The following is an 11,481-nucleotide window of genomic DNA, read 5'->3' as shown; positions in this document are numbered from 1 at the left end:
ACAAAAAGGGAAATACTCAGGGCAATGATGAGAGCTTGAATCGCAGCTCTCAGCGCGAGAAGTGGCCTGTAGACGCCTGACTTTCTCAAGTTCATTGTTTTTCCTGACGCAGGTTTCGCTCTTTACGATCAGATTTCTTTTTGTGTGGGACATTTCCAATCACGCGAAATGTCACCTTTTAAGTTTGTGAACATGTCTAAAGTACTGCTGGGCTAAAATATAACTATAGTAGTTAGTTATTAGCGTATTTTATCGCAAATAAAATCCTGGTAGATCTTCAGTGTGGATTTGTCTTCGCACTTGCCGGAGATGCGGTTGTGTCTTCGTGTGTTGTTCTGTTGCTTGCCTGACCAAGCCAGAGACGTTCATGGGGAGCCACTACTCCTCCTGTGACCGGCCTGGTGAAGCTCCAGCACAGTGTCGTACAGCCGAGGCCTGGAGTCGAGCGTCTGCCGAGCACTTCACTTCGACAGCATCCCTCCGGACAAAGGTTGAAGACCCTTATCCATCGGGATCTCGGACCCCCGGCGGAGAAGCTGTTACGAATAGGCCAGCGCCGCCGTACTTTCCCGCATCACTCCTCGGCTGTGCGGCAAAGCCACTGCGTGCGCCTTTCTGCCGTCAGGCGCCACCATGTCGGTGACAGGTTCCGACAAGCCGAGTCAGACGCTTCGCTTTCGGCGTATTTGAAAACTTCGGCGGCTGCCGGCGAGGCCCGTCTCAACGCTCTTCAAGGACACAGAGGCCCCGCGAACTCAGCGGAGTCCTCCTCTCTCCCATCTCTCGGACTCAACGTGCGCCGAGGCTACCAACGGCTTACGAACTCTGGAAATAGCGTTGTCTGTGTCTGTGACGTTCGTGGCGTGTTGCCGCTTGTTGGCGTTTGACCGTTACCGCTTCTGGGTATAAATAGACCCCCGCAAGCGCTGTAAACTATTCCTGTTAGAGCAGCGAATCCATGCTGTCGCTCTGCTCGAGTCCTGTATTGTAACATCGCCCGTCGGGGCATTGTTCTTTGGCTTCGGCTCACCTCTCGCTATGAAGCAAACAGTTACGTTAGCCTATCAGCCCTGGACCTCTTCCCGGCAGCGGCTCGGCCCGCCCGGTCGCAACAGTGGGCTCGAAGTAGACGCCAAGGGCGAGTGGCTTCGTGAGTGAGGGAAGGGTGTGGGGGAGGATATATCCTGCGGAGGAGGTGGAAGTGCTGGGTAATGTCCCGGTACGAGACTAGAGCGTCCCGGAAGCTGGGATTGCCGTGGGTAGAGCCAAAAGAAGGGCCTGCTCGTGTGGCGAGAGCTCGAGCTGTACGGTGGGCCGCTTCGTTGGCTTCTGTTCCCGTGTGGGCCGGGATCCACAGCAGAGCCACGGGGTGGGATGGTGCTCTGCGAGAGAGGACTTTGAGGGCGATTGGAGAGAGTAGCCCTGCAGAGAAGTTGCGAATTGCCGATTGAGAGTCCGAAAGGACAATTCTGGTTGTGGGACACTGTCCTAGGGCGAGAGCAATAGCCGCCTTCTCCGCAGCGGTTGCTGATGTTGTATGTGTAGTGAGTGCGTCCAAGGGAGGGCTGTCGAGCTACGAAATGACTGTTGTGGCGAAAGCCGGCTTATTGTGGTAGCTAGCTGCGTCGACGTTTAAATGATGCTAGGACGGAGGGACTGTGCGCTGCAGATGTCTTGCCCTGGCCAGTCGGCGGTCGGAGTGGTGGTGGGGGTGCATATTGCGAGGCAGTGGGAGCACATGCAACAGTTGTCCTAGCCTAGTGGGAATAAGGGAGGCCATAGCGGAGGGGATGGAGAAGGTGAGGCGGGCCGCTGTGAGAAGGGCGCGGCCGGGATATGTGCGCGATAGGCTGGCTATCTGGGCTGTGCGGTGGGCTTCTATGATTTTATCGACGGTGTTGTGAATGCAAAGGGCTAATAGACTGCTGGTGGGAGCGCTGAGAGAGAGGCATTAGGAGCGCAACTGGGTATATGAGTTGTAGTAGGCAATCTAGTTTTGTTTTGTCGGATGCATTGAGTTTGCAGTGCGGGAGGTAAAACGTAAACCGAGAGAGTACGAAGGAATGAAGAAGTTGCAAGCGTTCGGGTTCGGAAACGCCGTCACGCCGTGCGGTGATTCTTCTTAGGAGTTTGAGTGTTTGAAGTACGTGCGATGGCAGTTTAGTTAAGGTGGTCGCGTTGCCCCGGTTGGCCTGAATGGTGACACCTAGCACGCGGAGGGAGGAGACATGAGAGACGATATGGTTGTCGACCTAAACTGTGATGGGGTGTTCCGTGGTGGGTTGCTTGCAAAGGGGGTGCAAAGAAGTAACTTGGATTTATGCGAGGAGCACGGGAGGCCTAACTGAGAAGCAGTTGCTTAGACAAAGTCTGCGCCTTGCTGGAGTGTTTGTTCGATTGCAGCATCGCCACCTGATTTGACCCATAACGTAGTATCGTCTGCATCGATAGAGGTGTGGAGATTTGTGATGGAGGACAAGGCAGTGGCCATGGGGATTATCGCCAGATTGAAAATAAGAGGAGATATTACCGAATCCTGAGATGTGCCTACTGCGGGGTAAGGGAAGTTCGAGGTTTATAGGGGTCCGAATCGTAGAGTGCGTGTGCGGTCACGAAGAAAGGAGGAGATATAAGGGTAGGTACGCGAACCAAGTCCATGCGGAGTTTATAGAGTCAAGAATGGCTACGTGAGAGACGGTGTCGACTGCTTTGTAGAGATCGAGTGCCAGAATGGCCGAGGTGTCTGCCTTGGAAGGGTTAGCTATAATGTCATTATAGAGGCGGAGGTGCGTATCCTGTACGGACAGCCCTTGGCGAAATCCAGTGAGAGTGTGTGGGAGCAGGTGATGGATTTCGAGGTAGGTGGTGATCCGCGTGTTGATGATATGCTCGAGCAGTTTTCCAAGACAACAGGTGAGTTATATCGGACGGAGGTGCTCCAATGTAATAGCTTTGTGTGGTATGGTAATTATTGAGATGTCAGCATGCCGCCACGTTGATGAGAGCGTGCATCGAGACCAGTGGGGATTGAAAAGGGCTGTCAGGGAATCTATTGTATGGTCGGTAAATTGTCGCATATCGTATTGGTGACCTTGTTTCTCGACGTAGTTGGGATATAGCATGCTTGACCTCAGCGACAATGATGTCCTGATCGAGGGAAACACTCGGAGGTCCGGAGTAATAGGGAAGGGACGAGTGCTGTGATGAGGAAGTAGGAATGTACATGAATCGAAACTTGTTTAGAAGATCAGCGGACGTGCCTGGGTAAGTGTTGATGAGCGATTGCAGGAAAGTACTTTTGGTGGTTTTGGACGAAGTAGGGTCGAGGAGGTGGCGGAGGAAGGCCCAGGTCTTTTTAATGGAAAGGCCTCCGCGCATGTCGTCGCAGATCTGATACCAGTGATTCCGAGCGAGTGTGGCGGCATGAGCATGCATGGAAACTTGTAGGTGGGCAAGTTTGTGTTTGAGCGCTCTTGTGCATTTGTGGGAGCGCCAGCGCTTTTCGATACTCCAGTAGGCTTCCCACAGATGGAGGATGTGGGAATCCGCATAGGAGCTTGGAAGCTCTGGGTCAGCGGGTTTGTCGTGACTGTGTTTTATCTCCATGATATCACGAATCTACTGCTCGAGCACGCCTTCATCTAATTGAGTAAGGGCAGTTAGAGTAGCACAGTCAGTACAGAACGCGTCCCAATCAGTGATGTGTTGGGGTGGTGGCGTGTGGATAAAATGATGGGCAAGATGTAGTGCGGTCTGAATGTTGTAATGACCACTACCCAGGGTGTCTGGAAAGGTTTGCCAGGGCCCGTTTGGCGCTCGACGCGAAAAGGTTAGGTCGGGGGTGGTGTCCCGTTGAACACTGTTACCTATGCGGGTGGGGGTTGGGGAGTCTGTTTCGAAGGTGAGACGGAGGTTGTGTGAAACTTCCCGAAGTAGACGGCCTTTCCGCGTTTTACGAGTGTAACCCCACGCTAAGTGTGGAGCGTTAAAATCGCCAACAATTATTAAGGGGTTGCGGCCAGCGGTATGAATAGCGTGCATGAGGAGAGTGTGGAAGTTGTGATGTTGTTAATGTGTACTGTAAATTTTTAGGATGTGTATTGAAGGTTGTGAGGGTTTGCAGGGAAATATGGTTACTAAGAGGTGCGGTATGGTGGTGACGGGGAGTGATGTGCCGCCAGCCCGCAAGTTGCGTTGTACCAGGGTGGCTATAGTGGGAAAGCGGGGGTCTTGAAATGATTGATACCCGCAGAATTTGGTGGCGGGGCGTGTTTCCTGCAGTGCAATGACAGCTGGGGGCGGAGGAGTAGTGGTGATGTATGACTGGAGGGTAGCGCGTTTATACTGCAAACCCCTGCAGTTCTATTGTCATAGTACGAAGGATTTAGAGGCCGGCATTAGGTTCGGGTTCCATGGGTAATGGTACACTGGAGGGCGCAGAAGACGCGAGAAACGAGGAGTTGGATGGCAGCAGTTTCTTGATACAAGAGAGAATCTGATTCTGTAGGCTTGTAATGGAGTCCTGCATGGCTGTTTGTGAGGCGATGAGGTAGTTGTGAAAGTGTAGGTATTCTTGCCTCTGCGCGTGGAGGCCTTCCTCTAGGACCGGGGGAAGGGGTGTCGGGGTAGTGGGAGGGCCGTCTTGTGGGGCCTTGCGCTTGGTGGGAGGCGGTAGGTGCGTGTCGCTGTACGTAGATGTCATGTGAGTGTCTGGGGAAGAAGGTTTTCCGAGGGTAAGCTCTAGATTTTGTTGCCGGAGAGTCTCATTTTCTTGGCGAAGCCTGAGAACTTCCGCGCGAAGATTGAGTATTCCAGATAAAAGGGGTGCGTATGTAAGGGGAACGTTCGGCTGGGAGCGGGGTGTAGTAACGGGGGCAGAGGGCGCCTCCGGGAGCCGGCCCTGGGAGCTCACCTGTACGTTAGAAATCGATGATGTATTGTCTCAAGGCTGTCGGATGGTCTGGTTGTAGGTCTTGCCGCCAGCAGAACAAACAGAGGAGGAAAGTGGATTGCTGTCAGGAGTGCGAATAGGAGTTTTTGATAGCTAAACTTGCGCGTCGCGAAGCAGAGGGGGTTGCTTCTGCGGGCGGCACGGTTCAAATCGTTTGGTGCATCCAGCAGCTCCTGTGAGGTGATTCTCGCCGCATAAGACGCACGTGGAGGTGCATGGGTGCTGGTCCGTAGGGGAGACGGTGCCGCAGGTGGTGCAGCGGTGGGCGGGCGGAAGGTGTGGACATACATCCTTGCGATGGCCGGTTATCCAGCAATTGAACCAGGCTTCTGTCTTGCACTTGAACGGGTAGCAGCAAAGAAGGGCGGCCCGGTATCGTACTCAAAATGGGACTACGGTGCCGCTGAAGAGGACTTGTACAAAGGTGGATTTGTGGCGACGCTAAGCGTCGAGTATTTGGAGAGCTGGGTTGCATTCGATGAGGCTGCGCAGGATGTTGTCGGCGGAGTCCGTGGTAGGGATGTCAAATATTACCCCAGTGCTGGTGTTCGATGGAGGCGGAATGTGGTTGGCCAGCGGGAATACGATGCCATTGAACGCAAGAGATGTCAGCGAGAGGTATTGTTGGGCATGGTTTTCGGAAGAAGTGCTGACGAGAACGACGTTGGAGCGGTAGTGGATGCGAATTTCATCTTCGACGGTGGTCGGGATATTGGCCTGAGACTGAATCGTATCGATGAGCTGGGCGGTTGACACGCTGTGGAGCGCTAGGCCACCCTGCGGGCGCAGAATGACCTTGATGTCATCGTCGGACAGGGGATCTCCAATGGGATGCGCTTTGCGGTTAGGACGCTTGGGCCTATTGCGCTTGTTCGTCGGTGGACGGCGCGGGTTGTTCGCCGGAGGGGGCGGCGTGGTTGGCGCGTTGGTGGACTGCTGGCGATGCTTGCGACGTATGCAGAGCCAGCCGGGTTCGCCGAGTTCTTCGGGAATGGCGGCGCGGCCTTGTACTGCGTCAAGCTGCCAAATAACGCCGGAGTACCGCGCCGCTCTGCGTTCGCTCATAACGCCATCGCTTCCCGAAGCGCAGGAGCTTTGTTCCATAACCCAGAAGACTGCAGTTCGCGCTGCACACAAAGTTGGCTTGAGGATTACTATATACTCCCTAACGGGGTATAGTAATCGTCAGCCATTTTTAAACGCGCTTTTATATAGGTGTGCTCCCAGCTTTCTCTTCGTTTTCTGAATCGCGATAGAATTGTACGTCTAATGCTAGAAGATGTCGTGAATGTCTCGAATTTTTATACTAGAGCGAACACTGACGAAAAAAAAATCATTAGAGAAAAGATGATGATGTTAGGGTTTAAGGAGTCGACGCAACGCAGTAACATGGCGTGCCGTAGTGGATGTCTTCGGATTAATTTTGACCCCCTGGGGATCTTCAACATCCGTCGAAATCTATTACACACGGGCGTTTTCGCTATCCGCCTCCATTAGAAAAGCAGTCGCCGCTACCGGGAATCGAACCCCCCCCCCCCTTCCCCGTCCTCGTTCTCAGCAGCGCAACACCTTAGCCAAGGAGGCATAAAAATCTAGAGAAAAGCACGTGGTAAGGTTGGCAATAATAACAGGCAAATGTCCAAAATTGCATTATTTCCCCGTCACTTACCACGGGTACAACAAAAAAGAAAATATTGAGTCAAAATTTTCGCTTCAGTTACTCACTAGAGAATGTATTATCGAAACCTTTCTGATTTCAAATTACAAAAGCGCGCACACCACGAGAACGGGATACGCACAGTTTGATCACCCCTCAATACTTCTAAAAAATCCTTTGAATTCTTCTATTGGTATACTTCATGGCACGTCCGATGTTTTGCATGGGTTTTCAAGCGGTGCCGCTGCAGCCACGTGCGTAAAAGAACCTTGATTATGGGGTTTAACACGCGGATTCTACACAGCGATGAGGTGCGCGAAAAAGGAGACACGTGCCATAAAAAACCGATGCGACTTTTGCGCCAATGCCAACGTGACCACAAAAGCTTTGCCATCCCTTCCTAAAGAAAGTGCATGGAAATGCGGAAGATTTCCCGCATCAAGCCTGCGTCAAAGTGCGTCAAAATCTTCGCTAAAAGTGCGCCCAGTCGTTCGTCAAGCCTTCAAAGACCCCAAACGCAAACGTAGAACGAACCCATGCGACGATGTTTCGCCAACTAAGTAAAGCCATCTACGAACGATCTAAATACATAACGATACGTGGTTTATGCGATAACGGTATACAGTTTTCGCCTTCCTCGTAATCGATGCGTGTATTCCTTCCTCGCGATTCTTAAAGAAGCCATGAAGACAAAATACAAGTTGGGTTTATTAGAAAGACTGCTTAGTCCCGAGAACAATGATACCAATATCAGCGCAATCTTCGAACAAATAACCGAGATATTAAAGAAAACGTGTGAAGCAGTCGAGCCAATTTCCAGCAACTTTTCTATGACGTCACGGAACCTTGTTTGTGCGATTGGCGGCCGCCTAACTGACCTGTCGCGACGACACACGACTGGACGTCTGTAATGGGGCCCCTAGTTCTATTTGACCGCATCACTTGAATGCTAACGTGCAGCTAAAGCACTGAAAATTATGTTTCATTGTTGGCCCATATGACGTCATTCTTGCTCATAACACGTCACTGTGGCGCCAAATTTGAAAGTTTTTAAATATTTCTTGCTTTTTTTTCGTTAAAAAACATCTTTGTGGCTATAATGGATCTGAGTGAGATACTGAATCCTAACTCTTTCAAATTAAACGAAGTTGAGTTTTCTCTTCATGGCTCCTTTAAGTAGCCGCTTTGACGCATTGAAAGCCCTCGTTCACGCACCAGCCGGGTGTCCAAAGATTTCATCGGAGCTTTTGGGTCAAGCGCCGGGCACCGTTGAAAGACATTGGTTTTTGCACAGAACATCATTAGCCGAACCGGAAAAGCGTTTGCTTGAAAAAACACGGTGGAAAAAATACCCTATCTTCGTTGGCTCTCAAATGGTATCAAGAGAGTGGGTTCCCAACACAGCGTGAACTTTCCGTTTTACGATGAAAGAAAGCTGGGACGGATCTGTCCTGCACTTGGCAAGCGAAACGATACGCTAGGGCAGCACAAAAAGAAGAGACAGCAACGTGAAACGAGCAATGCAATTCGTGGCTTGCAAGAATGCAGTTGTGTTTGCTCAATTGTTGTCTTGCGGAATGGTATTTATCGGGGAAACTGGACGATACTTCGATGCAGGGTTACGTGAGCATGGCGCGTGAGATTATGTGGGTAGGCCTTTCACGCACCTGGCACTACACTGAGGTAGCGCAACAAGGTTGGCTGCAAACTCCTTCTTGAAGAAAGAACAGTGATATTTAGGCACAGGGGCGAGGCGCCTAAGATAATGGTGGAATTTTTTAAAATCAGCTAGAAGGGGTGAATGTGCGTTACCCACCCACCGTTTATTCCACCGGGCAATGATTTGGATTTCGTGGGACGGCCCATCTTGGGATAGTGCTTTGAATGAGCACCCTGCACCCTGCAAGAAGGCTGCTGGGGGCGGGAACTTGCCAATAAAACTGCCTTGGCGGACACCTGCCGAGAATATTAGATGTTCGGTGTCTAACCCACCTTAGGTTGATTTTGTTACTTTGAAGCAACAATTCGGCGAGTGCAATGTTTATATATATGCACTTCTTTTAGTCGCTTTAGTAGCGGCTCGGACAATTACAACCCGTTCCTGAAAGCCATATCACGCCTTAGACAGCTTTAACGAAGAAACAGCGTAAGATGCGCTTATCAGAAAGCTGTATGTGCAACATTCGTGCGCCGAAATTTTAGTGAAGGTTAAGCATGCGGAATGGAAGAGAATGCCTGAGCGGACATTACACTCTGTATCCCCTCCAACTGAATCAATGCTTTTCCCGGCATTTGTTAGTAAGAAACGAGCGGGCTTAGAGAATTCAGGACACTGCAAGCGACGATGCGTCATTCATTCACTTCAGTAACACTGAATGAAGGTCAGCCGATATTCAAGCATCCCTATATAGTAATCAGTTTTTATATTTAACATCAAGCCATTAGGGCCACTGCTGTAAACGAATTTTGTGCGGTGTCTATTTCACGTATGGCGAATATAGAATAACCATGCCTGAAAACCATACAACTTATAATGTCATTCATGAGACATGTGCGATTCGGCAAAATAAATAACGCACCGTTGCAGGTAGGCTTGCAGAGTAGCTCTCCTAAACAGAACCCACATGTCCTTGTTGCCATCATTTCTTGTATTGCTTTGTAGAAAGTGCGCCGATTAGAAACAATTAATTGGAAATAAAGAAGGACGCTTCATTGTGCGCAGTCTTTTTGTGCAGCTTTGTCCGCGAAGCTTCGCTTATTCTAATGCACACCCATCTACCCTCCATGCATACCCTCCATCTAGCTTCATACTGCTGGGACCGCCACGCCCCGAAATTTCCTGCCTCCCTCTCATGCATCACATCATTGGGAAGGTGGCTGGCTACCCTACACGGAACAGAAGTTCCGGCCATACAGGAAGCTCTCCGCATTCATGTTCAAACGATTTGCGAGGACATTCTGGCCTGCATTGAAGATGGAGATAGCTCATCCACCACCTGTTAGCTGACTTTTGTCTAGGACGCTGAGTAGGAAATAATTGCTTCCTCTCTCGGCGTGCATCACTGCGTACATGTCACGCCTGGAACGCAAACAGATGGCTCGTCAGGAGAGGAACGCACGTCAATTCGACATAGTTTTCACAGTGCCCTGATGTAACCTATTGGCCGGCTTCATTCCTCTAGCACTATACTCGAAAATTCTGTGCACGTGTGAATACGTCCAACAAAAGGAAGAGAGGTGGTAAATGGTAGACCTAAGTGGGGACGAATATTAATTATAAAACTAGAGTGTATTCCAGCATCCCTAACAAGAGTTTTTTCTGCGAAAATCTGTGATTTTCTTCTAATACTCTGCGAAAGAAAAACAATCATCTTGTTCAGTGTCAGCACTTCACACAGTATTCATAACACACTCCCCGGATGAAGAATACCGCAGTTGTATTCTATCAATACAAATGCAGCTTGTTTTCATACGGTTCTTGCGTAACCGAAGCGACATGTGTTGCGGTGGGAGCTTTATAATAGCAGATATAGGCAGCTCAGAAGGAAACTATTCGTTAATTGCGCACACCAAACCGTTGCGGACAGTCTTTAGAAAAACATAACCTCCACCAGATTTGCTGAAGGCAAGCTTATTACCACCGACCCCGCATAGGACAAGCATTTCTGCTCACAATACGCTTAGCGTCACCACACAGTAGAACGCGTAATGATAATTCGGCTGAGTGTCTGTTCGCTTCACTGGAAATGTAGTTCACGGACGATAGACCTCCGTTCCTGTGCCACGTAACTCGCTTTGCGCTCTGCGTTTCCGCCGCTTCTACTCTTCTCCTTTGCTCTGACTCTCGTTACGAAATGAATAGGGCTCTGTTGAGTGCAATTCAATTTTGTCTGCGCGCTCCTCGTACGCCGTCAGTTGGGACAGCGTGCATGTTTGTCGTCTTATTCCGCCTGCGGCAGCAAAAGTCGAAGTTCTGTTCTTTTTTTCTCTTTCTATCGTGCAAAGAAAACTAACGTATGTTCTTAAATAAAAAAAGGCGGATAATACAGGTGAAGTAAATATACAATTTGCATTTTTGTTTGCGTTCAATAACGGGGACCTGCAGAACTGATGCCGGTAATCATGGTTTATTGATAGGACTCTGCCTACATACGCTTCTTTTTGACAAATTCTGTCAGATTTTGGCCGGAAGCCTGACTAGAGGTGCAAGCAAGCAGGCAGACATAGATACGAACAGGTAGACGAAAAGTGTCGCTTTTGATTAGCTTAACGGAAAGTAAAGTCTTTAGAGAGACACTAAAGTAAAATTTTAAACTTATTTTAGTTTGCATTGCATGAATTAGCTTATATAAACACAATTTAATCATTCATCCTGGCCATAAGGTTGTAATTATTTGATAAAAAAATACCATGTGACCTTTGCAGCGGCCACAGCAACTAACAGCAGTGCGGCGTATTCGAGATGCGATGTGACTTGACGGTGTCCCAATAAGAAATTCATTCCAGTTTCGATTTCGGTTTTGTGCAACAACATGCTTAGAATCACACTATCATTGTTTGTGGATTCTCAATGTCTTTTTGGAATCGTCATACCGCGCTTCTGCCGCGCTATCGGCGGTAGAATGGGTCATATAAGCCTGCCAGCGCCGCCTAGAATCGTTACGTTCACTTTCCCAGGCGTATTCAGTGGCTGAACGCTTTCTTCGCCTCGGAGACCCTCAACGGCCCGGTGGACTCCGCTATTCAAGCTTGCATGGCTCGTCCATGTGTCGTAAGAGGACTGCAAGCACAAGGCCGAGGGTCGGCTGTTTCGGCTTTGTGCCCGCAATCAGTCGGTCCTTATGTCAATACCACGCCATCCCTTACTCCCCGA

The sequence above is a fragment of the Haemaphysalis longicornis genome, unplaced genomic scaffold (assembly GCF_048455015.1).
Source record: "Haemaphysalis longicornis isolate Haplotype H1 unplaced genomic scaffold, Haemaphysalis longicornis Haplotype H1 scaffold_10, whole genome shotgun sequence".
In the NCBI taxonomy this organism is placed as follows: domain Eukaryota; kingdom Metazoa; phylum Arthropoda; class Arachnida; order Ixodida; family Ixodidae; genus Haemaphysalis; species Haemaphysalis longicornis.
This window is presented reverse-complemented; position numbering follows the sequence as displayed.